General features: G+C 48.6%; 1 long non-coding RNA gene across 3 annotated transcripts in view; it reads left to right on the top strand.

The window, feature by feature from the left end:
- The window catches only part of LOC135577029 (uncharacterized), a 114,475-nt gene that overhangs the window by 3,947 nt on the left and 83,230 nt on the right, over positions 1–27,298 (top strand). For 2 of the 3 annotated variants that reach the window (XR_010468639.1, XR_010468638.1), the window contains exons 3-4: positions 772–915; positions 10,711–10,799. This is a non-coding gene — a long non-coding RNA (uncharacterized LOC135577029). The remainder of the gene's footprint in view (positions 1–771; positions 916–10,710; positions 10,800–27,298) is intronic. The other variant, XR_010468640.1, reaches the window with a different exon arrangement.

Below are 27,298 nucleotides of genomic sequence, written 5' to 3'. Positions count from 1 at the left end.
AGCTGTTGGGGCCAGGGTAGTAATTAAGACAGAGGTCTTCTCTGAGCTTCTCTTCTGGTGAGTCATTTTTAAAGGAACGAAGCTGAAACCGCAACGTTATTGCCAATGACTCCTTCCATGGGTGTTGCCTTTCTTTGCTTGGAAATGCTTGAAGCAATGTGTAGTGAGTTTTAAAACTGGGTATTTTTGGCCCTGAACCAAGAACATATGTGTGTTCCGCCCTGAGATAACACCTTGCAGTTGTCTCCCCCTTCGCTTATTTGCTATTTAAGACTGAAAACGGGCACAGGACTGGCGGCCCAACACACGCATAAAATGTTCCGCCTTATCCATGATGGTGGTTCAGATACTGAGTGCTAAACCGCCAGAATAGAAAAGCAAGTCAATAGTTTTCACGGGGTCAAAGGCCTCCTGAGTTTCTTTAGAATGCTCTAACGCCAGGATGCGCAAGCGCTGCTCCGGGAAGCTGCGCCGTGCACGAGCGCCCCGCTCGTGGCTGTGCCGGTGGCCCTGCAAGCGCCACGGAGCCAGCGGGAGAGAATCTAGGGACCCTTCCCCAAAACCATACATCCGGCATACGTCCAGGCATTGCCGAGCAGTTCTAAGAGAAAACCTGAGAAGGGTTTGATGCGGAGATGGTAGCGGGATGTATTCTTAGGCTACATAACACGTGCCTATGAAAAAGTTACTACCGGTCTTTTATTTTTGGGAGAAAGTCAGGATTTGGCTTGGATGAATTATAAATTGTTATTTCTCTTGTTTCGCTTGCAGCTGCTTCAACGCACAAGGGTGTTCTCTGCCCTCAGAGCTGGGGAGCGGAGCCGCGGCTTGGGGAGCTGGCGGCGCGGCGGGGGCCCCGGCGTGTCCCCTCGGCCACCTGGGACCACCCGTCCACATCCGCTGGTGACACAGCAGGTAGGGACCCGCTCGGCACCAAACTGGGGTGGGAGTTCTTAAAAAAGGGTTGTGAAAGGCTTCCAGAGCTGCCCAGTGGTACCAGTGGGCACCCTCACTTAGATTAGACTCCGTTTATCAATAAGCTTCGTTTTAGAGGCTAAATCTATAGGTGTAGGGTAAGTAGTGTGGTTTAGTAAACATACATCCGGTACAGTCTCATTTCCACAGAAACAAAGGAACCAAATTAATATAACTTTGCTAATTTCAGTACACATTAGCTAAGAAGAGCCTTTGTCTATTGCCTCAAAAATATTTGTGCTTAGATTTCCGTGGAAAAATAACACAGGAGGAAGAAAAATGTTCTGCTGTACTGCTGTGAATTCCTATTGAAATTTGGTTTACTTTCTTTTTCCCTAGTGGGAGGGTATGTTTGAGTTCAATTAAAATGAAATGTCATCATTTTAGGTCGTAGTGCGTAGTTTTAATGGGATGGGATCCTTCGGTCTGTGAAGAGGAGACGGCAGGTTTGGAAAGGGCTGTGGGGCCAGGGGTTGGTGGCTCTGGGCGCTCGTGGCCCCTGGAAGTGCCATGTGCTGGAATACCCCCAGCACGGCACCCCCAGCACCCCCAGCACGGCACCCCCAGCACCCCCAGCACAGCACCCCCAGCAGTCGCTGACATTTTGTTCTATGAGACTGCACGGTAGGTGCTGCAAGTCCGCATGAGTGAATTTTAACATACAATTGCATCCAAAGCATCATCCTACGTGCTATTTTGTAGCTCTAAGGAGGTTTTCCATGTATTTTATTGGCTTGCCATTTAGCTTTGTCATGGAAAAGTTTATTCTTGAGTGAAACTACACTGAAGTTAGTTCTATGCGTTTCCTTCAGTCGAGTAAACGGGCATATGTGGGTAGTTATGGAAATCCACAGGTCGCGATGACAGGTTGGCTAAGAATACAAAGTGTGCAATATAGCAACTTCTTATAAAGATTTCAGCAGAGATCTTTAATATTTCCTAAAGAACCAGCATCTGGAAAATACGTTTTTCTTCTAGAAACATTTTTAGTTGGTTTTCTTTTTCATGGAATGATAGGGAAATGTTGTTTGGAGATGTATCATAGCTGTAAAAAGTAAAAAGCAATATCCGTATGGATATCAGAATTACCAGCTCAAATGCAACTCCATGGTCATTTTTGAAGACAAGTGTTGTTTACCAAGTAGAGGAAGAAGTTTTGAGCTGGGAGATAGCACCAGGACATCACTTTGCAGAAAGAGAGGGGTTTCAAAACTGAACTCTTCAAGTTTGTGCATTAAAGTCCAGCCGAGGGTTGGGTGCCTGCTGAGCTTTGCTCACATCACCGCCACGTTTGCCGCGCTCCGATGTCTGTGCTGCTCGTTCGACACCGCTGATTTACCGCGCCAGCTCTCATCCCCTTAGAGTTTCTGAGCATCTCGGATGCAATCGTTTTCATTTCTGTGGCTTTATTGTCATTAGCAGTTGGGTCTGCGTTCTTGGCGTGGAGCTCATACTTTTATCTGCTCAAAGGTAGGGCAAAGCGTGCAGATTCTATATTGCTGTTGTTTCAAACGTCTTTTTCATGTAAATGATGACATTTGAATAGAGACATAAGATCTGGAAATCTTTTAGTTGATTCTGTCAGCAAGTGAATTAGATATTAAGGACGTTTTTCTAGGAGGGATGGGAACGTTACTGTTGTTGACACCCAGGGGTGCAGGTCATGGGCTGACTTGGGACAAGGGGCACGAGTCACCAGGAACAAAGCGGCTGAACCAAAAGCAGAAGAAGAAAATGTATCCACCTGAAGATTTTACGTTCTTTTTTTCCCCAGAATTTACTCAAACAAGAATAACTTAGTTACTTGGCTTTGTGGAAATCAAACACGCTTGTTCTTCACTTGCAAAAATAGGAAACGCCTTTCAAAGGGACGCTCTTCGTGAACGGAGCCGAGCGCGCAGCTGCTGTGTGACTAAGTGATTCGAAACCTTAGGGACGGCTAATTCATTGGAGGGGATATGTTTACTCAGGGCCAAGTATCATCCAAAGAGCTGCTTAGCTTTCTTTTTCCTTAATGAGCAGTAAACCATCGCATAGTTTGGAGTAGGTCTGCAGGAGTTTCCCGATGCGGTTTTGCCCAGTCAGGCCATGGCAACCAGAATTGCTTCTGTCTGATATTCCTCTTTATACATGAGTGTCCGCACTCAGAGTTTCTACACGGAAATATCTATGGCCAAGGGGAAAGTTCACAACATCTTATGCAGCTGCTTAAACAGTGCCAGGGTAGATGGCATTTCTTGGCCTCTATATCACGGGAGCAACGGTTGTAGAGAGTTTTTGAGATTTAATAGCCTAGTCCCCCAAATGGTATTATTTAACATACTGAGTGTTCTTTGAAGTTTCTACATTGATGGTGGAAAGTCATTATTATTGTTATATCTGATTTTTGTTCTTGCACCCAGGTGCATCGAAGCTCATCCGAGGTCCTTGGCTTTGGGAACTGTGCACTGGCACACGGTGCTCGTCCCTATAATCTAATTAAGAGGCGATGTGAAAATTTAGCACGGGAATAAGAATAGAGAAGGGATGAAGAAAATAATTGGAGGAATACATGGTGGTTGGATTAGTTATTTTTGCAATTAGCTACTTGAATTAGCTACTTGACAAGCAATACAGAAGAAAGAATAAAGGGCTATCTCTGACAAGGACAGTTGTTAGGGAAGCTGCTACTCTAAGTGTATTATGATTTAAATATAAAGAGCTTCAGGTTTCAGTTAAATGGATTGTGATTCTTCTTATTTTTCTAATGCTAGATTTGTTTCATTTCCATATTAAACCCCTTTTATTAAACCACGCAGTGTATGCTGGAAATGTCAACCTTTGTTTCAAGCGCAATGGAGTTTTGTGGGAACAGCTGAGGACATAATCGGACCGTTAGCGCTTGGTCAGAGTTCCATGCATTGTGTGGGATGCGTATGGGGCAGGAGATCCTCCTAGAATTCATTTCATGGCAAACTAGGTTCAGTGGTTTGGAGGGACCCAATTCCAGTTGAAACTCAAGTTGGAAGTCGGTCTTCATTCATCTGCTCAGGAGGAGGAAAAGTGCTCCTGGCCCCGGAGCACCCCGAAAAGCTCAGCCTAACTATGGGGCAGCGCGGAACATCTGTTGGGCCACCCTACCCAGTGCAGGTGTAAAAAGTCAAGAAACAGATGCCAAAGTATCCCAAATGAGCAGAGCAATGCCATTGCACAGCAGTGCTGAGGCCCCGGCCGCGTCAGGGAAAACTCACATTATTTTTAATCTGTGTAAAGCAGCATAAAGAGAAGAAGAGTTTGTGCTTTAGTTAGTGGTTTTCCAAACAAGGGGTTTTGTTGGTGTGTTTCTCAGTATTTACATTGATAGCAATACTGTCATGTTGCAGTAATAAGGCTGTGCATTTCTCTAGTGAATGATTTAATACGTGCAAAACAGGTTAATTTCTCCTTAATTATCAGTCTTCAAGTGTTCCCTTGTGTCTGGGCGCTATATAGATCCCTGCTCCGAGCCCGGGACACCCCGTGACATGCGGTGGAGGTGAAACCCCAACCCGAGAGCGCAGCCCTGCAGCGAGAGCGGCCCTGGGAACCCCCATTGCACGGGTGCGCTGGAAATTCCGCTTGAACCTGACATTTCCCATTGCTAAAATCAAATTAATTGTGCAACTTGTACTTTGCCCTTAGAACTTCAGTCTCAAATTCTTCTTGAAGGAAGAGTGACGATGACTAGTGCCTTTTTGCCCCGATATTACATGAGATTAGGCATCTTTTATTTTACTGTATTTTTTTATAAACCCTTCAAGAAAAACCATTTGCTTCTCTGGGGTGAAGAAGCACAAACCACACAAGACCCGTACAAGAAAGTGATTGGATTTGCCAGACCGTGGTGAAGTTGAAGGCTGTAAAACTTACTGACAGTTTCCTGCGAGGGGTTTGGCTTTCGAAACCTGACACATCTTCATGTGGGAATGAAGGACTTTCTGGTCTATTTAAGGCACGTGAGGACTCGCTGAAGCCGCAGTGAAGTATTGTAGATAGAATTTGGAGTTCCTCAGCAATGGTGCCTGTGCACAGGAGTCAGGCCACCAGGCTTCGGCTGTGCTTTCAGATTATTTGCTTTGCTATAGAATAAACCCCAGCCAGAGTGGTATTTGTGCCAGTCTTTCCTTTCCTCGCGGATAATCCATTGTGTGGGATGAAGTCTCTATTTCTGCAACTGTTGTAAGGATTAGAAATGCAGTCGGCGCCGGGTCTTAAAAGGAGCTCTTGTGAAAAGAAGCGATAGGACACAAGCGGGCTGCAAACACAGCCCAAGGCAACCCCATCACTCAGAAGGCTTCGTGCCCGAAATCGTGGACCCAAACGGCAGGCTGGTGCCAGCAGGGTTTCCCTTAGTCCTGGCTTTAGACCTTGTGCGGGTCAGTCTTGCTTAGCCCAGGCCGTAGGCTGAGTCTCCCTGCAAATAACACCTCATTTTCTTCTGAGCCGTCACTGCTCTGCTTCTGTGTCTCCTTTTGCTTTGTATAAAACCAGTTTTTCCCAAGATCCTCTTTGATTTATGCACATTAATTTAGGCATAATAAAACTGTAATACACCTGACATGAGAAAAATTCAGATAGATATTTGAGGCGTACATATACAGGTGTATATAAATTCGTTCACTTTTCATATAAGATATCTCGTAATTAACGGGCAGATTATTTACATTCTAGACAAATTTGTCTTAATCTTTGCTTGTTCCGAGCTGTTTAAAATACATCGTACAGAGGTACTTGGGTGTGTTAACAGCTCTGCTTTCAGTGGCTTGTTCCTGGCTTTAACTCCCAAATCACTTGGGCACTTTTACAGAACTTGTTCGCCAAAAATAAATCATCTTGAACAAAATCCACACTTTTTAAAAAAGCCTTTTTGAAGCTGTTTCCAAGTGGCTTTAATGTTCCACTTTATATAAAACATAATAATGAAATGTCGTATTTAAAAGCAAATATCCTTGCGTGCTATCATCTATTCATTCAGTTATTCAGTGGAGTTTTGAACAATCAAACCTAAAAAATGAAGGTGTGAATAGAATGATGTGGCAAATGCGCCAGCGTCTATGTGGCCTTCATTATCATTGTCAAGAATGAAATTCACATAAATGGAGAATTATGGGGTTTGGTTTGTTTTTTACCGTTCCGAGATGACTATTTTATCTGTGCCGTGTAATCTTGGAAACAAAAGTAATTGAAAACATCAGGATACTATCAGAGCGAATATAGTATATCATACAAAAATGCGCATTTTGTACCTTTTCTGTGGTTCTGAAAGGAAGCACTGAAATCATTGTCCACATAGTTGTTTGTTTTGCTGTTCTTGAATGCCAGGAGTATTAACAAGGGCGAGGAAAGGCTGGTGCTGTGCCTTCTCCCAACCTCTCGCTCTGCGTCTGTTCACAGGCGATGGATATTGACAACACTGTAATTAATCGGGAGGTTCCGTTGAGCCATAGGGACCGTAGGGTGCGATTGCGGGAGGGAAGGTGGAGGTCCTGAGTCGGGCTGGGGGGGAGCTCGGGCACTTGTACCACCTGCATTCCCACCCGAGGAGAGAACCTGAGGATCCAGAACGTTCCACTCGGGGTCTGTGTCACGTTGTTTCACTCTGTGTCTTCCGGCAGACGACAGAGGAAGGAGCTGAAGGCTTGAAACGTTTATAGCTGCATGATTCCTAAGCAAGGTTGGGGGTTATTATTTTGCGTAGCAAAAATATGGCTAATAGCGCTGAACTGATGGAATGGTAGGGTCTGAAAGGCTCATCCCAGAACGGGGAGGAACGGGAACCCAACAACCAAACCCGAGTCACGTTCCCATGGAGATTTCTGGATTTTTAATAGTACCAGTGTAGAGAAATGAGAGAAGGAAGCAGCAGCCTTTGCTCCCTCCAGCTTTTCTGTAATAAATGGAGTTAGAAGGGGATGCAGGATGCTCATGGCAGCTGGGAAGGGCAGTAAGGGAGTGATTGATGCATGAACCCTTAACACACAGAGTCTGGAAACTGTTGAGCGGGGAACAGCAGATCTCAGAATTATGTTGTGCTTCTGGCAGAGGAGCTGGCAGAGGCTTTTGGTCGGTATCGTTCCAGAAAGGATTGTTTGTCTTCTCTAAAATAACCTGCTCCCATCTCAGTCCACATCATCGCCCCCATTTAGTGGTCCCCAGCCGGCAAAAGCGTAGACGTCCCTACCCAGGTGAGAACGTGCGTGGCTCTCATTTGGAGCCAGCCCCGTTGCTGTTTCCAGCCTCCTGTGTGGGCACAGGCACTCATTCTGCACCTCCTTTGCCAAGAAACAGTCAGTCTAGTACCTTCTGCTTTATATTTACAAAAATATTTGTTCAGCCGCTCTCAAACCTGCTGCTGAAGTTCCGAGGTGCCGCGTGGAGCAGTCCCAGTGATGGCGTGGCTCCTCTGAGAACGTACCGTACCCTGCTCCGCAAGACGCGGTTGCTTATAGCCTGTTTAAATGCAATTTCTCAACCTGCCGTCGTTCAACAAGTGCTCAGGAGCAATGAATAAGAGCGAGATCTTCAGCTCAGACACCGGGAGGTCTCTGTTGAGAGGGGAGTCATGGCAGGATGGGGCTGAATTCCCCAGCTCTGTTGTTATTTTTGTTCACAAGATAGAAGGGCAGCTGGTTTCTATTCCACTGTGCAATTACTGCACAGACCCAGGAACAGCTTAACTTTCATCTGCAGGAGTTTGGAAAGGAAACAGCAATACAAGGAGCAGCAAACCCGTAGCGGCGCGAGTGTTCTAGCATCCAACCTCTGTTGGTCTTGGATGCCGATGAAATGCTTTTTATCGCTGCAGGAAAGACCGACTCTCGACTCAGCGCTCTAAATTTAGGCTGTCTGCACTTCGGAGGTTTGTACGTGTCTCACCGTAGCGCAGACACCGATGTTTGGCCACCATACACCCACAGATTTCCATGCTCCCAGCCCCGTCACGGTGTTCGACAGCTCCAAAAGTCTCAGGTGAACGGGAGAAGGGCTGAGAGGTGACGTTGTACCTGCACGACTTTCACATGAGCTACAGGCAAGTTTTCTGAGCTCAGTGGAAGCAAATACTTGCCCTGCTCTCCGTTCCTATTAAATTCCCAGCTGTGAGGCCAAATGAAACAATCCTGAAATTCACTTATAACATGTTTACTGTTTGCACCTCGCTCGCCACCAAAGCCCACGTGCTGTGCTGTTCAACCCGAGCGTCCAGTTGAGAGCGAGAAGCCGGAAACCCAAAAGACACCAACGACATCAAGCCCAAGCGTGTTGCTGCTGTATATGCTGCATTTTCTGATTTTAATTTCAAACTAAATGACCTGATATCATCCCTTTAACAAGGCAGACCTGCAGTAATATTGCGGGGCTAGGAGTTTTTAAATAAGGGTTCTCCCATTCTATTTAAAAACTCAGATTAAGGAGTTTTTGGGCGTACTTTAAGAGCTCTGCATGGATAGCTAATGTGGTGTGGAATCTTAAAGAAGAGCAGCCCTGTTTAAGGCTGAAACCTTTTCTGATTTTTGCAAGAAATAGGGTCATGGTATGGTTGGCAGGATCAGGATGTGGGGTTTGGTGTAAGTTGTCCTTCCTGAAAACTCAATTATCCTTTGCTGTTCTGCCATAACCCCGTCAAAATACATTCTTTGATCTGCTCCCCCACACCTCCCCGTCCTTTGCGCAAATACAGTTTATGGATTGTACATTTTATGTTGAATATTTGGGCCTGCAGCATAAAATAAGGTGAAAAGCATCCGTGTAATTTACCTGAAGTTGTCACCTTCATTAGGAACCCGTATCATTAATAAATAACCCTACTGTAGATTGGGTTTGGCCAGGTCTGGCCACCCAGCTCAGCACCCACTCATTGCGGCGTGTGTATCATCCCCAGTGCAACATTCTTTCACTGCTTGATATGCACTAAATGTACATAAACATCTTAAAATTGGTTTAGGAGCGGTAATGGAAATGCGTGAAGTTATCCCTAAAATACAATAACCTCCTGTTCCCCGGCAGGAACTCCAGGGCCTTGTTCAGATACATTGATTGCGTTGTCTGCAAAACTAGAGAGAGAGCTTAAAAGATTGAAAAGAAATGAGGGATTAGGAAAAAAAAAGCACTAGAGGGAGGAAACACAAAGCAAAACTGCATCTGGCTAGCGTAAATGAACAGGTTCTTGCATATTAAATGTTCTCATTGTTATCGTTAATATTGAGTCACAAGTGAAATATTTTACTAAAGCAGCGAAGCCCTGCTGGGTGGTTTCAAGGACTGTTGAACCTCGTGGCGCACGTTTAGCACCTCGTCCTCGCCCGTGGCTCTGCCGGCGAGGCTTTGGCTGCAGTGGGGACATTGCTGGGGATGCTTCGAGCATCACCGTCCCCATCGCCTTCCCGCAGCAAAGACATTCATAGGTTGTGCCTTTACAGGTCTAGTCTGAAGAGCAAGATGAAACAGCTGATGTTCCTGGGCTTAGCAAGCGCTCAGATGCCTCCAGCTGGCAACTGAAAGCGCCCAAGGCTGGTTCCTGCTCGCAGGCGCCACGGCGAGAAGGCGTCTCGGTGCGAGCACACCGAGATCCTGCCGACAGCCGGGGCACCGCACACGGAGACTGAACCGTGCGGCTGCTGGTAGAGCCTTTGGGCTCAGGGCGCCGGGAGCGTCAGGCCGAGCTGGCAGCACCCGCTGTGCCCCCAGACCGCGCACAAAGTCCAGCCATAAACACGCTGAGTGCTCCCTTTGAACTGTGCTTTACACATTAAACAATCATCCTTCCCATTGTTGTTCTGGTTTTTAGGAGACTAGCAAAATTACCGGCCCGGTTATCTCCGCGGTTGCACCCGTTTAAGTTGTGCCGGAGCTTTGGCTTGCCGGTAAACTGGTCCGGCTCCGCTCAAACAAGAGCTGCCCCAGTTTACACCGCACTGGGAGCGCTCTGGATTTACACCAGGCTAACAGCAGAGACAAGCCGTGCTTTCTGCTCCAAGCTTATTATTGTCAAGTGAGTTCTTCCCGAAGTGGAAGCAAGAAGCAATCTTGCTTTTCATTTCATCGCCAGGAAGCATCAGAAACGCAAAGGGTCAGCGGAGGAAGAGGAGAATGAGGAGAAAAGCAGGCTGGCTGAAGTAAAGATGTGTTTCGTGCATGAATAACTCCCTAACAATCTGCTGAAGGAGTGATTTTGTATCAGCCTGAAACCCCAAACCAGCATCATTTTAATTTGCCAAGCACCTGTGAAAGAATGCAGCTGCAAGACCATGGGAAAACAATGGGAACTGTGACAGTTCATTAATATAAACCAGCAACTAGATTTATTTGGAAAAGTCACTGATACAGAATTACACTGGAGGACACAGTGGCATTCCTGAAGTATGCCAGCGAGCAGCTAACTAAGATTATACATGTGTGTACATCATTGCAACTCCAATGGTTATTTGGTAACTGTTACAATTTATTGTGTATGTCAGACGGCGAAACAAATGTATAAGGAGGAGTGATTGCTTCAGCATTTCCCTGTTTCTTTGGTTTTTATTCGTTACTCATTTTCATTTGTTTTCTGACGGGGTTTTTTGTCGTTTGCTCTGGCTATTTTTTCTGGTGAAGCAAGAGTTTGGAAAGTGCAGGCGATATTTCAAACTGTGATCTGCACAGATGGGAGTGAGGGAACATCTTCCTGCGAAACTCGTTCTCGGATACGTTCTGATCCAAGCGGCTCTGTGTCTGCACTAGGTGGGCCGCCCTGATCCCGTGGGGCAGGTGCTGGGGTGACGCTGGGGACGCGGGGACGGTCCGGAGCCGGCGACATGTCCTGCCAGCAGGTCGGTGAGTGCTGCGGACGCGGGGTGCGCGGTCGGTGCTGCCCCGTGAGTCGTTCAGGTTGGAGCTGCCGAGCTGTTTGGCCGCTCCCGTGTTTCACCCTTTAAAAGTTTGCTGCTTTTAATGAGTTTGAGGTCCATCCCCAGCGTGCCGAGTGATGAAGAGTCTCTGTCACTGCAAGCAGCAGTTACAAATGACAGGGCGGGCATGGGGTTCTGGGTAAATCCAAACCTATTTGCTTTGCGTAGATTAGCAGCTACTAAAGAGATACGAGACCGCAGCCATTAGGCTGTTGCAGATTTTCGTGGGGTTGAGGGTGCAATGTCAGGAGAGATGTTTGCTGCCCACTCTGCAAACAGCAAAACATAATGACAGAATAAGGGGTAAAATGACCTTCAGGTTTCGGATATTAATAGTTTTGGGGAAATCTCTGTGATAAGGTCATTTCAAAGAAGCAACTGAACGTGACCAGTGTGACTTGCTCAATCTCTTCCCTTTTCCTGTCTTCTCTCCCCTCTGCTCCCCTATCCCTCCCTCTCTTCTTTTTAAAACCAAATTTTCTGATTTCCAGATGCAACTGCAATATAAAGTAGAAATAAACCAAGGCAGTTAAATTGTCGAAGCCCATAATCTCTCCACATAACCCCTAAGAAAAAGGGTGTATCATCCAACTCTGTTTACCGGTTATGCGTCCCTATTGCCGCACTATCTGTAAATACAAGAGTAGCTCAGCTTATAAAATTTTGAAGCACAGGAGGCGCCAAGGAAGCTTGATGGTGTCTGTAGAGCACCGGAAGGCTTGTGGCACCGTCCTGGTGCCGCAGAAACCGTCTGCCAGTGTAATATACCTGGGAGATGGTTGGTTGGCAGGAGGGTGAGTGATGCTGCAATCACAAATGTCTTGTCGGTGCACAGGAAACATGAAATAATTCTGTTGGTTATTTGCTGGCAGTAAAACGAGTAGTGGGTACGTGCGTGGAGCGGTACAACGCGGCTGTGATGTTACGTGCTGAGAAAGGGAGGAAGTACTTGCATGAGCCCTGTTACAGGCTGGCCGTGCAGGATCGCTTTTGGACATGTGGAGCTGGCACCTTCGTTTTCAGCTTTTCCCTGTTTCCCTCTGCCCAGAATTTCCCTGGGCCCACAAGAGCTCTGGGGGCTGAGGTGCGGACACCTCACCTGCCGTCACGTATTTCACTTGGACAGCTGCTGTCCCTTCGTTTCGCTAAACCCTAAATTTCGGTGTCTTTGTTTTCCTCCTCTCCTGAAATGGCTTTGCAATGCTTATCCTTAAGTAATAGTCAGTAAAGGCAAATTATCTTCAATCAAGCAAGGTTTATTTAATTTAGAAAATAGCAAATAGAGAGAAAATCAAACTAAATGAAATGAAAACAGAATAATTCATATCTAATCTAAGGTCTTGCTCGACCGAATGCTTCTCGTAGTTCTGCTCTTCTTGTTGAGCAGCAGTGCTTGTTACAAGACAGGGGCCGTTTGTCCCAAACCAACAACCTCTCTAGGCCCAGCGCTCCCCAGGTCGGAAGAACACGGGGCTGCTCACCCTTTATTCACCCTTTAATTATCTTATTCTGCCTTTTTTATTAATATGCAATACACTACTGTACCCCGTATTAATGCAGCTTCTTGCAGGATCCTGCTAGAAAGCTTTCCAACTTCCTTCCAATTAGCATGCGGTGCTTCAGAGGAGTCCTCGGAACATGGGAGGTGTTTGGCAACTGCACAGAACCTTTTTCAGGCAACTTCACTGAAGATGTCCTTGTTAAATTAAAGACTCCTCAAATGCTGATTACCCCCTCCGGTTGGTTTCTTCATTGTCTTCCAGACAGAGCACTTGCTTTCCTATATTTTGTTTAGGTTACGGCTGAAAAGTATCATCTCGCTTTAACGCTTTCAATTGATGTCAGACAAGCTAGATTTAGATTGTCGTATGTAAACCAGTGATTCTTCCGTAGATGCATAAGTGGGCTGCAGAACAAGTGTAGGTGTGATGGGGTGGGTGAGGACGGGGTCCCACTGGAGGCTGTTGTGATGAAGGGGAGCCGGCAGCAGGCAGGACTTTGCGTTTACACGCAGAACAACCCAGAATGGATAATTATTTCTGCTTCTCAATCTTCGTGCCCTAAATTTAAAGTGGTAGAACAGATCTGATTTTTAGTGGTCAGCTGTTATTAGTAACCCAGGTAAGACTTTGGGGAGCTGTAACCATCTCCAAGTACGTTGGAATAAACGTGGAGCCTTAGGGGACACATCGGTAAAGCTTCACCACGCGGGCAAGGACTCGTATCTTCCAGGAGGGGGAAGGAAACTTGCCACCAAAACTAGAAATAAAACACATGGAGAAGACTTTGCTGATTCCCTCCCTTCTTGAAAAGCCCACATCCAAGCTCCATAGTAAAGAAAGATTGCTGGAGAAAATGCACTGGGAGCTCAGGCACAAAGCGAGGGGTGGAAAAGCTGGTTTCCTCCCGCGCGATGAGTGCTGGCACGCTCCGGTTCCACAACAAAGGAGGACATTTCCATCGTGCAGCTGCAGCGTTTCACCTGCTGCCGAGCCGCTGCCTGCGCGCTCCGCAGAGCCGGCCGGTGCTCAGAGCAGCAAATGGAGGGAAGTCGTCCCCGCCGCGGCGCACAGCCAGAGCTCGGGGGTCCTGAGCGCTCCCAGGCCTGGAAGTGCTTGTGCATCTACCGCATAACAACCTTTTAGAGCACAACATCCCACAGAAACGCTTGCTTTTGTGTAGCGATTCCATCTGCAAATTGTACACAGCATCTGTTTCTGCCCTTGGTGCCTGGAGGTGCCCGCAGGTGCCGAGGAGGACATCTCGAATTCATCCTGGGACCGGGGCTGTTCTGGGTGCTCTGCCCCGTGAGCCCCTTGGGGCAGTGAGTCCCAGCGCCAGCAGGTTTGATGGCATAACCCGTGTCAGCTGGCACTGAAGCCGCTGCATCGCCACGTACCTGTCCGTCTGTCTGAGCAGCCAGAACAGCACAGCAGGACTGCGGCCGCACCGAGAACACCAGGACTGCGCAGCCATGCGCTGGGATAAATCCAGTTCTAGTCCTCGCAGAGGGATCCTCATTAAGTCCTCCACACTACATGGAGCTCATTAGGAAGCCGCATTCCTCGCCACTAAGGTGTGGACCTGCCCCAAGGCCTCCGGGCCAACTGCGCCAGTGCGAGGAATGTGGAGCAAACAGCCCCTGCGTGGGACCCGTGGGCGTGCGGGTGTCCGGGAGCTGCCTCTTTCCCCAACCCAGCTCCACCTTCCAGGCGCTGGAGCTGCCGAGAGCTGTAGCCGTGGAGTTCTTTCTGCCTCTGCGTTCTTGGCTGCGGCTTCTGCTGGAGCTTCGCTTGCCACCGTGCTGACTTCTTACACTGATACCTGTCAAAACGCTTCCCTCCTTTGTGCTGAGAAAGCCGTCAGTGGGAAATGAGCTGATTCTGTTGCTGCTCAGAGCTACTTGTGTAATAACGTAGGTATTAGCGTGCGGTGAGGTGGTCGTGAACCGTGCGGTCTCTGCAGTGGCGAGACTTGCTTGGAGAGTCTGCGGAGCAGAGGGGGAGATCCTGCGGTGATGGAGATCACTGGCTTGCCTTGAATTCGGTATAGACTTCATCTGACTTAAGATGCACAACTCATACGCCTCCCTCAGTGAACCAAATATTAGATAAATAAATTATAACAATATATTCCTGTAGGATTATTCTGCATCCAGTTCTAGGATTATTACCGAGAAGTAATAATTAGTGCAATGGCATCATCATGCTAATTTGTTTTGTTCTTAAGAACGCAAAGAAGCTGAGCCTTGGTCCTAGAGGAGAGCTGTGCTTGGGGTGCTTAACGACAAGCTCTAGCGCAAAGAGCACCAAGCCCTGGAGCTGCTCTCGGGTAGCAAACAGAGTACCAGCGCAATAGAGGCGTTACACACATACGGGGTACAGCGATCTGAAGAATTAACATCTACTGCAAGTATTGTATAAAAACAAGAAGTCAGTTCGTATCTGACCAGGAAGGCTGTTTCTGGAAGTGTGAGGTTGGATCTAGTAAGCCCCCAACTGCATCTTAGTGACAGTAATAAATCACCAGCACCTCTCAACAGGCAGGTTTCCACACAGAGCCGGGGAAGAACTCAGAATGGTTCCTTTGCCAGTTAAACACTAACAATAAGAGCCTTTCAAGGTTAGCAACACGATTTGTGGGAATGAGCAAACTATTGGGAAGGCTTCCCTCCGCCGTCTAGATGGATAAGACTGAGTGCCAGCAGGTCAGATCTTGCTTTCGGTGAATCAGTAGGTATTTTGCAAGGAGGAGGATTGGGTCTGTACTTGCTGTTTGGAAATAAACAAAACTATATATTAAATTAGCCTTCCACTGCTGCAGAATGTTGTGGGAAAGTAAAACCGATACCGTTAAATTACAGATAAAGGAGGAGAGTCCAAAATTTCCAAAACGTTCTCTTTTTCTTTTTTAACGACTGTCATTATATTTTGATGTGTTTAATAATACAGCAGAGGTTAAATGAAACATGAAAAAGGGATGTACATTAAAATTGAGATAACTCTTCCTTCAGTGAAGTGGAACCCAGCAGATGTAGCTGCACACTGTAATTGCTGCCTGTTTCCTGTCACTCTGATTAAGTTGCATTGTCCCTGCTCCAAGTGTAGGAATCAGCGGCTTCCCATAGGGCACAGCATGGGACAACTGGCTCCGGCACTCAAATGACTCTGCGCACCTCCTGCTTGTCCTGGTAATGGTATAGACACACAATATACATTGATGACTTATAAAACCAATAGGCTGTGCAGTGTGGGAGAGGCGCAGTGTCTTCCATCTCCGCGGCGCTCCAGCCCAGGGCCGTGGTTTCTCGGTCGGGTTAAATTCCCCGGTTCAGGAGGCCAAAGAACCGCACGCCGGCTGCGCCGCCTTCGTTGGCTTTCTCGGGAGTTATTCCGCACCTTCTAGCGTTGCTCTTTTACTCCTTTCAAAATATAACATTGTTCATTCTGTTCACAGTTATTCATGTTTTCCTTTCTGTAATAAATCCCTGCTTACAGGATTAAACTGCTAATGGTAAAATCCAGTACCTATCTGGGGAACGCGAGGCCAGATTCCCAGCTGCTATAAATTGCAGTAGATCCACTGAAGCCAGTGGGGTTATTCTGATTTACAACAGCTGTTGGACTTGCCTGAGAGGTCCATAAAGTGATATTTTGTTTTTATTCCATTCAGAAAGAATGCGCTGTGCCTCATTCAGCAGAGCATTGCCCTACTTTTGTCCCGCAGTGGTTCTGCTGCTCCCCGTGCCTTTACATCAGCACAAAGCTCCGGTAGCGCTGAGGTGCGGCAGGGCTGCTGCTTAGCCTTATTAACTGCTTTTTACAAGTGGCCTCCAATTACTGGCTGCTAAATTGTGTACGTGGTGGCCTGGTTGTATGTCAACATTTAACCGTGCTTCGGCACGGGGGAAAAGTCAGGTTCTGCTCACAGAGCCCCGGCAAACGAGAGCGGAGCGGTACCCGCTCTGCAGGCAGCTCCCCATGGGAGCCACAGCCCGCTTCAGATGTTGGGGTTCATAGGGAGAACATTCGGAGCTTCAGGCGACCAAGCAAAGGTGGCGGGGAAGCGGCAGCGGCGTATCGGCGCGGCCGTGCACCCGGGCATAGCTCACTGGTGCTGAGCAGCTCCAGCGCTCGCACGCCGAGCCGCCCCGGTCCCCGCTGCCTGCGCCCTTAGCAGCAGCTGAGCGGCGGGGCTGCGGATTACGGGTTGGGATTTGGGCATCCGGCCCGTTCAAAGTCCCTTTTTGGCTCTTTAATCCCTAGTTGGATCTGGGACCTTGCTTTCTAAAAATGGAAATTAATATTAGAAGTCATTCCTTAACACATGTTTATTTTCCAATTTATAGAATGTACCTATTACATTCTCCAGACACATGTGCTTGATTATAATGATTATCATATGTATTTCTAAGGCACTCATCACCATAATATCAAATGTCATTATAGAAATTATGAAAGAGCATCAGCATTTCTTCCAAGGAAGAAGCCAGTTTCCTCTTTTCCCACCACATTAGTGGAATCACACAAATTAAACTGACTTTATGCCACTTTTGTTCCAGCCCAAGACAAAACAAGCGAGTCCCCAGTGAGATGTGCAATGCGCACCTGAAGCTAAGCGCCGCGAGAGCCGGGGGGGCCGGAGCCGCGCCGAGCCGCTGGCCCGCTGCCCTGCCGGCCTTCTCCAACACAAGGAGAATTAGCAGCAACTTCTGAGGCAAAACCCCACTTAAAGACTGGGCGTAGGTCAGGAAAGGAAGATGCCGCTGTGTTTTCTTACTTGGTGCTGGTGGGACTGCGCTGGGGGTCCGTGTGTGTTCTCCAGCGCCACGTCTCTTTGTCCTTAATGAATAAGAAAGGCATTTGTTCTTTCTGAACAGCATCACCTGCCCAAACCTCAAGGCTTGCAGCCCGGCTTCCTGCAGCTTGTAGGGGTTTAAGGTCTTGGCTTTGGCCACAGCTGAGCAGAAGAGCCCCTTGAGCCCCAGGCTTGGGTGCCGTGTCTGTGTGACGCGGGGGCGAAGCAGCAGGGAGCATGGAGGCTGCGTGTGGATTGCTGACTTACACTAAAACCTCTTTATTAATTTCTTTGTGCCGTTTATGTGGTTATTTTTGTGCTTCATATGCTCAAAAATCCCAGGAAAAAAGAAAAATATCTTTTTTCATTTTTGCTTTGCAAGTCACTTTGTAAAAAACCACTTTGGTGTCTTTAGAGGGCTTTAAACCCACCTGTTTCCTCTGTAAAGCACAGAGGAGGAAACAGACGTGAGCGGCCAGCGCGGCACAGACCTTCGGATTCAGGAACGTTAAGTGAAACTAAATATATTGGCCCCACATCTGGGACAAGTTTTTCAAGAAGGGTTTTCGCTCTCAAAGCGAAAAGATGTGTTCCACTCGTAGAAAGGTTGAAGAGAAGCCCCCGCACAGCCAGCCCAGGGCAGCAGCGCCCGCAGAAGGACTTACCAGGGAGGAGAGGGGATGGAAGCCAGGAGGATGAGCCGGTGGCTCCACATCGCCGCCTGCTCCCTCCCCTCGCTGCGGGCACATGTGGACACTCGAACGCCTCTAAGGTCACTTGGATAATGGAAAACTGCTCAGGATGATATCTAGCTCAGGCAGGGACTCTTTTAAGGATTTAAACAACATCTATCTTCATTATTTTAGACCCTTGTGTCTGTATGATTGATTCATGCTAAATTTTGTCTAATTGCTCAGAAGGTCTTAAGGACTGACATTTGGAGAGAGCCAAATGGGATGTCTGAGCTCCCCCTGCTGCTCTGCCACCGGCTCTCCTGGGCGGAAAAACCAGCATGGAAATGACGAGCTGCTTGGAGGTGGAGAACCTCTTGGTCCGTGTGTCTGGAGAGCGCCCAGGCCGCTGTGCTGTGTATCGAGAGCGTCCGGCGCTCCGCCGGCTGTCCGGAGCTGCCGGGGCCCCGTGCCCCCCGGGTGACTTGAGACAAAGCGCTCGTGCAGATGGGCTTGGGTCAGGTTAGCGACAGAGCGTGTGCGTGTGCTTAACGGCATTGAGGTGTTCCAGGCAAGAGCTCTGCCTTTGCTGCTTAAACCCCCAAAAGGTGACATCTCGCCTGCAAGGTGGGCTCTGGGTCCCCAAAACCCTAATCATGGAGCCAAGCGCCTCTGCTCTGTGCTGTGTGTGCATGGCACCCCAGGGCGATGCTGTGCCCTGTCCCCAAACCCAACACGAAGGATGGCACCCCAGGGCGATGCTGTGCTGTGTCCCAAACCCAACACGAAGGATGGCACCCCAGGGCGATGCTGTGCTGTGTCCCAAACCCAACACAGAGGATGGCACCCCAGGGCGATGCTGTGCTGTGTCCCAAACCCAACACAGAGGATGGCACCCCAGGGCGATGCTGTGCTGTGTCCCAAACCCAACACAGAGGATGGCAGCCCAGGGCGGTGCTGTGCCCTGTCCCCAAACCCAACACGGAGGATGGCACCCCAGGGTGATGCTGTGCCCTGTCCCCAAACCCAAAACAGAGGATGGCACCCCAGGGCGATGCTGTGCTGTCCCCAAGCCCCACCAAGCCCCTGCATCCCCCATGCACCCAGCACACCCACCAGCTTTATTTATTCCTGTGTTTTCTTGCTTCAAAGGGGGTCAAATGTTATTTCTATTTCCAGGGCAGAACCTCTGCTGCCCAGTTCTTCATCCTCTGCACAAAACCCTGTTTGTTTTCACTTTAATCCCGTGCATGCCTGAAAACGCTAGCTGCTGATATTATTTTGCACCAGAATTGTATTTTCTGAACAGATGTGCTCGAGCTATCTGGCAAGTGTTTCCTGGATTTTTAGTTTTGTTCTTTTTCATCGTTGAACTTCAGTTAAAACGTCTGGACGTTTTAAATGCGGTTGGGCGCTGATTTAATGCAAGAAATACTAGGAAGAAAAACATTAAACCAATTTAAACTATTTTTAAAAATTCAATAAGTTCTCGAAGGTTTCATTGGGAACGCGAGTCCTATTAACCAATTACTGCGTGCAGCCTTGAGAAATTCACATGTGTTTGGCTTGACAGGTAGTTTATTTTTCTCTTTATTGTTTACTCGGGCCCCGGTCCAGGAAAATCTTTGAGCACTTGACTTGCTGCAAGCACTGAAAGGTTCCTTTTCTTTTCAGGGCATGTTTTGAATAAGGACATCGCGGAGGAGGTTTGGGGATGGAGGGCTCGGTGCACACGGGTCGTGTATCAGAGATAATCGGGATAGGAGGCTGCGAAGGCAGGATAGCTGGGATTTGCCCTGGGTGGATGGAGGGGAGAGCAAAAGGTGGCAATAGATACATATCTGTGCCAGTGGAGCAATAGCAGAGAGGAAGACCCAGCAGAAAGCAGTACGGCAAGGCGAATAGGCGCCAGGCTCTCGGCATTAACTGCTCATTATTTACACACTCAAATGTCTGTGATCCAGTGCGTGGACACGAAAGCTGTGGAAAATATCTCCATTTTCAAACAGAGTTTTAATTATTTGTAAAGACTTCAATTGTTGAACAGATAATGTCATGGATTGGTCCTCACAGTGTGAAGTGCAACCGTCCAGAACCCCCACAGTATTATAAATAGGCTTCGGAGCTGGGATTGATTGATGTTTGGCATAAAATCTATTCCTCTGAGCATGTATATTCCTTCTGTTCACCAGTTTCATACAAATATACTTGGGCTGATTTTTTATTCAAATCTCCAATTTATGTAGGGTTTAAACTGTTAAATATTTAAAGCCTTTTTCATCTCTTTTTTCCTTTCCTCTTTTCTTTTAGAGGTAACTAAATCTCTTGCCTAACACAAACAAGACCCGGAGATTTAGCACGTTCCTGTGGGGGAGAGAAAGGGTTTATTAATTATATTGAGACTCAAATAATATGCTTCCTTGACACTAATGTTCCATCAGTTCCAACCACAAGTATCCTATGGGATAGCTTTAAAGCCTTTATCAGGGTCTAGATTACTGCATTTATGGCTCCATAGAAGGAAGAATTTAATGAACGGCGCTCCAAGTTTGAACAGAGAACCAGAGATAGAGCGATAGCGGGCGTAAAAACGGTAACAATGAGGAGTTATTGCAGGGGAGTCTCTGGCGCTCCGTAAGGAAACATCAAATAAGATAAGTCTGATGTACCTGTGCAAGGATCTACATCCATATCCGAGGCTCCGAGGCGGGAGGATCCGTCCTTGTTGCACCTTGTGTGCTTCTGCCAGCCAGGATCTCGCAGGGCCCGTGTCTTTCGGGAGCTTTCTCTGCCAAAGTCTTACTTACGTTTTCACTTATCAAATCAATACGCTCAAATAACTTCATTTTTGAATTTTTATGACATCGGTACTTTTGTTTCATCCGCCCTTTTTTCCCTATCCTAAGCTAATAAGCATCACCCTTGTGGCTATTATTAATTCATGTATGCAAGGCTTTGTATTGCAGCAGCACCTCAACATCACAGTCAGGAGGCAAGACCCCATTATGTCGCAGTTATTTTTGGTAGTAGAGTAAAACTGGGAGCCATAGCTGAAGGGATGGCCATATTGTATATTTATGTACACATATGGAAAGCCAACACCATTAGCACATTGATAAGAATGGCAAGACAAAAGTGAAACAACCTGACGTGTCTGTATTGCGACTGGTGTTGGAAAGTGCCCCCGGCCAGGGGAGACCCGTGCCCAGTAAATAAGGCAAAACTCCTCTCTAAGTCGTTTACAGCAAGCGGAGTATCGTTGGAAATTCTAATTTCTGAACTTTTCACAGATGAGAAATACACAGTTTATTGGTTATTCAAGCGTCCGCATTGCCCCAAATTGATTCTGGGGCGCCTGCTAGACAGGTTTGTAACATGAGAGAAGCCAAATGGATCAGACTTGAAGAAAAGCCGGAGGGTGTTAGGGAGGAAACGAGGCTGCAGGTCGGGGAATTCTGCCCTGAAATAGAGTTTGGGGCTCCTGCTTCAGCCTTCCGAGAATTAGCTTGAGTTTCCAAAGTGCTGGGGATCCAAGGGGACTGAGAAAGGCTCCCTTCGGTGGAGCCCAGAGCAGCAGCGGCTGGCGAGCTCTGCCCTCAGACATCTCACCGGCAATGAATCGTTGCATTATTTAGCGCCCAAAACACATCTGTAATGTTAGTTGCGCACGTATAGACTTCTCAAGCTGTTTTTCTCAAGGCGTGAGACCTGTGCAAGGTCAGCTCACCAGCAACAGGGGAAAATGGGTGTTCCGGTGCTCCATGGAAGTTTAAACTAAGAATTAATTTGGATATTGTAGCATTTGACAAACCTCAGCTCCTGATGTCTCCCGCTCAGCCTTACTTTATAGGCACATCTGTTAGTTTAAAGCGTTTGGGGTTTATTGAAGAAGCCTTTACAAAGAAAAAACAGATGATGAAAATCTCATCTGTCAAAACTGTTATTAAAACCGGTAACAGTGTGAGGTTGTGTTTAAATTGAAAGCATCGTTTATTTTTTATCAAACATTTTATAAACAATAACATTTGAGAAGGATTTGGGGGACCTGGAGAGCCCTCAACAAAACGCAGCTCGTTATGTGGCTTTGTTTAGCGTGCAGCGAAGCGGCGGTGCTGCCATCCCTCCTTGGGGGGGCCGGGAGCTGTGACAGTCACCTGTGCACAAACGCAGTTGAGCGGTCACGAGGAGGGGTGTCAAACGGCTGGGAAGGGCTCACATCGGGGGAAAGGACGGTGGGGAGAGCAGCTTCTCAGACTCGGGTCTGGTTGAGAGCCAAGTTTGCAGTTTAATTATCACAATGAAGGAGAGATCTGAGAGATCTGAACAGGGACCAGCGGATGGAGGGGGAGTCCAGCCCAAGGCTTTGGGGTGCAGCTGTCCACACAAAGGCTGCGGTAAAGTTTTCATGTGGATCGTCCAGCTCATCCCTCTGCAAAGAACAGGAGAAGGAAAACCCCTCTGCTCTGTGCCCTGGTGCCCAGAGCCGCTTTGCATGGCCCAAAGCACCGGACAGCATGGAACAGTGCAGGGAACCGGGGCTGGGGAACCGGGGATGGGGAACGGGGCTGGGAAACGGGGCTGGGGAACAGGGCTGGGGAACCCGGGCTGGGGAACTGGGGCTGGGGAATGGGGCTGGGGAACAGGGCTGGGGAACAGAGCTGGGGAACCGGGGCTGGGGAACAGAGCTGGGGAACAGAGCTGGGGAACCGGGGCTGGGGAACGGAGCTGGGGAACCGGGGCTGGGGAATGGAGCTGGGGAACCAGGGCTGGGGAATGGGGATGGGGAACCAGGGCTGGGGAACGGAGCTGGGGAACTGGGGCTGGGGAATGGGGATGGGGAACAGGGCTGGGGAACAGAGCTGGGGAACTGGGGCTGGGGAACGGAGCTGGGGAACCGGGGCTGGGAACGGAGCTGGGGAACCGGCACTGGGGAACGGAGCTGGGGAACAGGGCTGGGGAACGGGGCTGGGGAACCGGGGCTGGGGAACCAGAACTGGGGAACGGGGCTGGGGACGCGGGGCTGGGGAACCGGGGCTGAGGAACCAGAACTGGGGAACCAGGGCTGGGGAAGTGGGGCTGGGTACCTGCTGCATGAAGATGGAGCCATTCCGAAGGCTCCGATCATTTAATTCCGATCATTCAATCTGCACAGCCCAACCAAGAGCGGTCTCACCTGGACGGATCTGGGCAGGTCGCGGCACATTTCTGAGCAGCGCTGAAAATTAGGCTTTTTTCCTTGCAGGTAATTTTGGCGTTTCCACCTGCTTGTTATTCCTCTACGAGCCTCAGAGTGTGGAAATACATGGGAGGTTTCTAGACAAAGTCAATTCTGAAAGTCAAAAGCAGGCTAGCGTACCTTTCCAAAACTGCTATGGCAGGCATTTCTAAATGCTGCAGTGTCTTCATCTTCAGAAACTCTGGAAAAAGAACAACATTCTGGAATCTTTTTCTTAGATTCTCTGTTGAAATATGAGCACTTCACTCTTGTGTTAAACAGAAGTCCTTCGTCAGCCCAATCTGGGACAAGCTCCTGGAAGTTCATAAGGGTAGGGGATGGTTTTTAGCAGAAGATATCACTAACATCACAAATAGTGTCTTTCCTGCCGGATTACTAAATGGGGTTTAAATGAGTCAAAACAAGGTTCATAGAACAACTTTTACATTGCAGAAAACTAAGCAAAAGAACATTTACAAACGACGCCATTGACTTTGCTGATCATTTTAATCCCTTGGCTGCTGTTCCAAACATTGATGGTTGAATTAAACTAATGATGGGAAGATCTCGGAGGACTCGGCTGGCAAGTGGGAGCGGTGTTTTCCAAAACGCTCAGCATTAACCTAACTCTGCTCCGCTGGAGTCCAACCCGGCTTTGTGCACATCTCCGTGCCGACTTTCTGGAGACGGGCTGTTTGGGATCCAGCTGTTCCTGTGCGGTTTCCTTGTATTGTTTTGCCGTAGAAAGAATGAAAGACAAAAAAAGCCCTAAAAGTTTTAGATATTTATTGCAAACTCTCTGTTCTTTTTCAAGCCGGCCGTGATGTGGGGTCAGCCCACCCCTCCCTCTGTGCGATGTGGGCTTCTTGTGTTTTATCTCCATTTATGGCTGTTGCGATGTAAACATGCAGCAAGCAGGAGTTATCATTTGCATATCTCTGAGAATTAGCCAGAAAGTGTCTCTCTCCATCCGTGATTTATACTGCAAGCGTAACAATTGGGAGCCTGCTCTGGTCTCCTATACCCTTTAGAATAGCTGCCCTGATCTCTGACCGGGAAGGCAGAACTGATGAAGATATGCACAGAAGACATTCAGTTCTGAAGCAGAGATTAGCTGGGGATCAAGTAGCGATAAAGGAAGAGCAGCAGAAAGATAAATACTGAAGGAGGACTCTACCCATTAACCAGACGTGGGCTTACATTACAATATTTTATCTAATCCTACTCCAAGCTTTGGAATTTATATTCAAAATACTTCTGGTTTTAGGTATGGCTTTAAAAAACCCAAATCTGATTAATGAGGTTTTGCGAGATCCAAGGTGCTTAGTTTGTCTCTTGGTGCAACTGGAAATGTGATTTTGCCAAAGTAAATGAAGGTCTTAGGACTGTCTTTGTTCCTGCCCATTCCGGTACCGTTGGGTAGCTACAATGGGATTTTAAATCCACTGAGGTGCGGAGGGCTTGGGATAGCTGACTTTTCATACTGACTTACATACACACATATATAGATATTGCACATACAGAATGAGCTAAACCGGCGCGTGTTGGAGATGGCGCACGTGAGGTTGTTTTCTTTTCCGGGAGCTGTGCCTCGTGCAGGTTTGTTGTTCCGAGCTGGGGAGCGAAGGAACTGCTGCCCTGGGCCATTGTCCCCTTTGTTGTAAAATGCAGAAAACAATGACAGAGGCAGGGAGCAGGAAGCTGGTAGTTCACCTAACGCGGCGTTTCCAAGGCAGATCCTCCGCCTGAGCTATCCTCTTTCTCCCCATGACGGGATGGGGGACGGGAAGCTCTTCCCATTGCGCCGCTGCCCACAGGCTGCTCAGCTCTTCCCAGGCTGTTCATTACAAACTTCGCAAGATCCACGCGCAAGTTCTGGGTAAAGCTCCTTCATACACACAACCTTGTATTTCTATAAAGAATGTAGCTTGGTGGTCGCATGTCATACACTGACATAAATGATACTGATGCAAGAAGATTGTTCATGGCTCCAGCTGGAGTGATGACAACACTTTGCCGTGATAATGGTTTGGGGTGGTTGACCCCCCGCCTGCTCTTGGGAGAGCACACGGTAGGCTCTGCCGGAGGAAGGTGGTGTCACACACCGGCTCGTGTCCTCTTTTGGAGGAAAAACACGCGACTGCCACAAAGTGCACTGAATCTGCTCTGTGCTCCTCGCCTGCCATGGGTCCGGAGCGTGTTCGGGTGCTGCTGTGTCCCGCTCGCCCGTGGAGCCGCTGAGAGGGGAAACAGCTTGCAAGACTAATCATTCACTTGACAGTGACTCATTTGAATGCATTTGTTCTGATTTTTCATTCTCATCAAGCAGAGGCAGCTTTCCCTTGCTTTCTCCCACCTGCCAAAGCACGCTTCCTAACCGGTGTCTGGAGCCTCCATCAGCAATTTAAACATCTGGTGAAAATTCCAGCTCGCGAGGCCGCGACTTGCCAGCAAGGCTTCTCCTACCGCTCCACGCTGATTCACAAGCCTTTAACAACATCACTTGGTGGGTTTGCACCTTTAGTGGAGCCCCAAAACAGGAGGAGTAACGCACTGGGATTTGTATAACTCACATAATAATTTGCAAATCTTTTCATAGCTAAACCAGCCTTAGGAGCTGTGAAGAGGCCTCTGGGCAAGGCAGGGTCTTCACCTTTAAAGATCTGACGAGCATCCTCCTTTTCCTACTGCCACTCATTCCTCCAGTCGTATAGTTCCTGTAATTAATCCTGGTCGCTCTGGTTTTACATTTTTGCACTTTAATGCTTAGAATTGCCTCTTCTGGACTTTACAACACAAATCCACATGTTTCTTGGCCACTTTTCAGCTGCTGCTGATCATGGCCCTCCACAGCTTGGGTGAAGTTATGCAATCTTGCCAACGCTTAATTGCCCATGAGCTGAAAAGCTGCCGCATTGTTCAGTGTTGCAGCGTGGCCTGGACACACAAGCCCTGCGTTGGGGGGGCCGGGTTCTGCTGGGACGGTGCTTCAGCCGCCTTTTGGAGATCTTTTGCCTGCTGAAGACACCCCGTGAGCGGAGGGTTTGATGTCTACAGACCATTCCATGCGCTGAGTGCCGATTGCCCCCGACGCGGTGAGATGCAAGGGACCCCAGTGATGTGGCATTTCCCAGGCTGTGGTGCCAATGACCAGGGCGGCGTTTGGATTCATTTTCCAGTGGCACGCTGCGCTGTGCTCGGGATGCTGTGGAGCTGTACCGTGCAGCAGGCTGGACGACATGCGCCGGCCAGCGGCGTTTCCCCGGTTTGGAGGGTCAGACGGCGTATCTGGCGGCTCAGCATCACTCAGCTCAGGGTAACCTGGCTGCCTGCCTGCGCCGTCTAGAGCCCCGAAGGGAGACAGGACTTTCCTGGGAGCTACAGGCAGGAAAAGCATCTTTTCTGGTCCTGTGGTACTTGACGTGCATGGCGTGTTCTATCAAAAGATGTGCTCCAATGCCTATTTCAGGAAGCAGGCGATCAGACGGGAACAGCGCGGCTTCGCAGCACACCGGTGGCTGCGAGGCACCACCGCGGAGCCGTGCTCCCCGCCGTACCGCTCAGCCCGCCTCGGCGCTCGGCTCCTCGCTTCTCGGCAGCGCCTTTGGCTGCCTCCTCCTCCTGACTTTCTATCCTTAGCACGATTCACAGGCTTTCAGCTATCTCACACTTCTCGCTCTCTAATCTTAGCGCCACTTCTAACTATAGAGTGGCTTCGAGCTTCAGGGTCTCTCACTTTTGTTCGGGCTCTTCCTGGGACACGGCCAAGTAGGTGAAAGCCTGGCGAAGGGGGAAGGGGAGAGCGAGCTCTGCTGTGCGATGTCACAGGCTGGAGACAAACCCTCCTTGGGACCCAGCGTCATTTTTTGGCACTTTCCCGAGCTGCGCAAAGGGGTTTGATCAGGAGATGATGTCTGTTCCTGCCTTGCTGATACCTGAGCGAGCTGACATAGTGTCCATGCGAGCCGTGCTCCCTCTTCGCCCGGAATTTTCCCTAGACTAAAGTTATCGTTTTCATAAAGATCCACTTAGGCGGATTTCACGTGTGCTCTGGATCTGGCCCATCACAGCCAGCTTGGCTGATCCGTAAAGCCACAAGCTGCTCCTCCTGGGCTGTCTCTGTACCGAGCGGTGGCTGTGGAGGCTGGATCAGCCGCCCTGGGTGAACGGTTCCTCAGCAGATAGAGGCCTCGTATGTGGCTTCTCTTCCACATGTTTCATATGCAGACTTGGGCTCG

Source organism: Columba livia, chromosome W, assembly GCF_036013475.1.
Source record: "Columba livia isolate bColLiv1 breed racing homer chromosome W, bColLiv1.pat.W.v2, whole genome shotgun sequence".
In the NCBI taxonomy this organism is placed as follows: Eukaryota; Metazoa; Chordata; class Aves; order Columbiformes; family Columbidae; genus Columba; species Columba livia.
The sequence above is the reverse complement of the archived record's forward strand: the minus strand, read 5'-3'. Positions and strand labels throughout refer to the sequence as shown.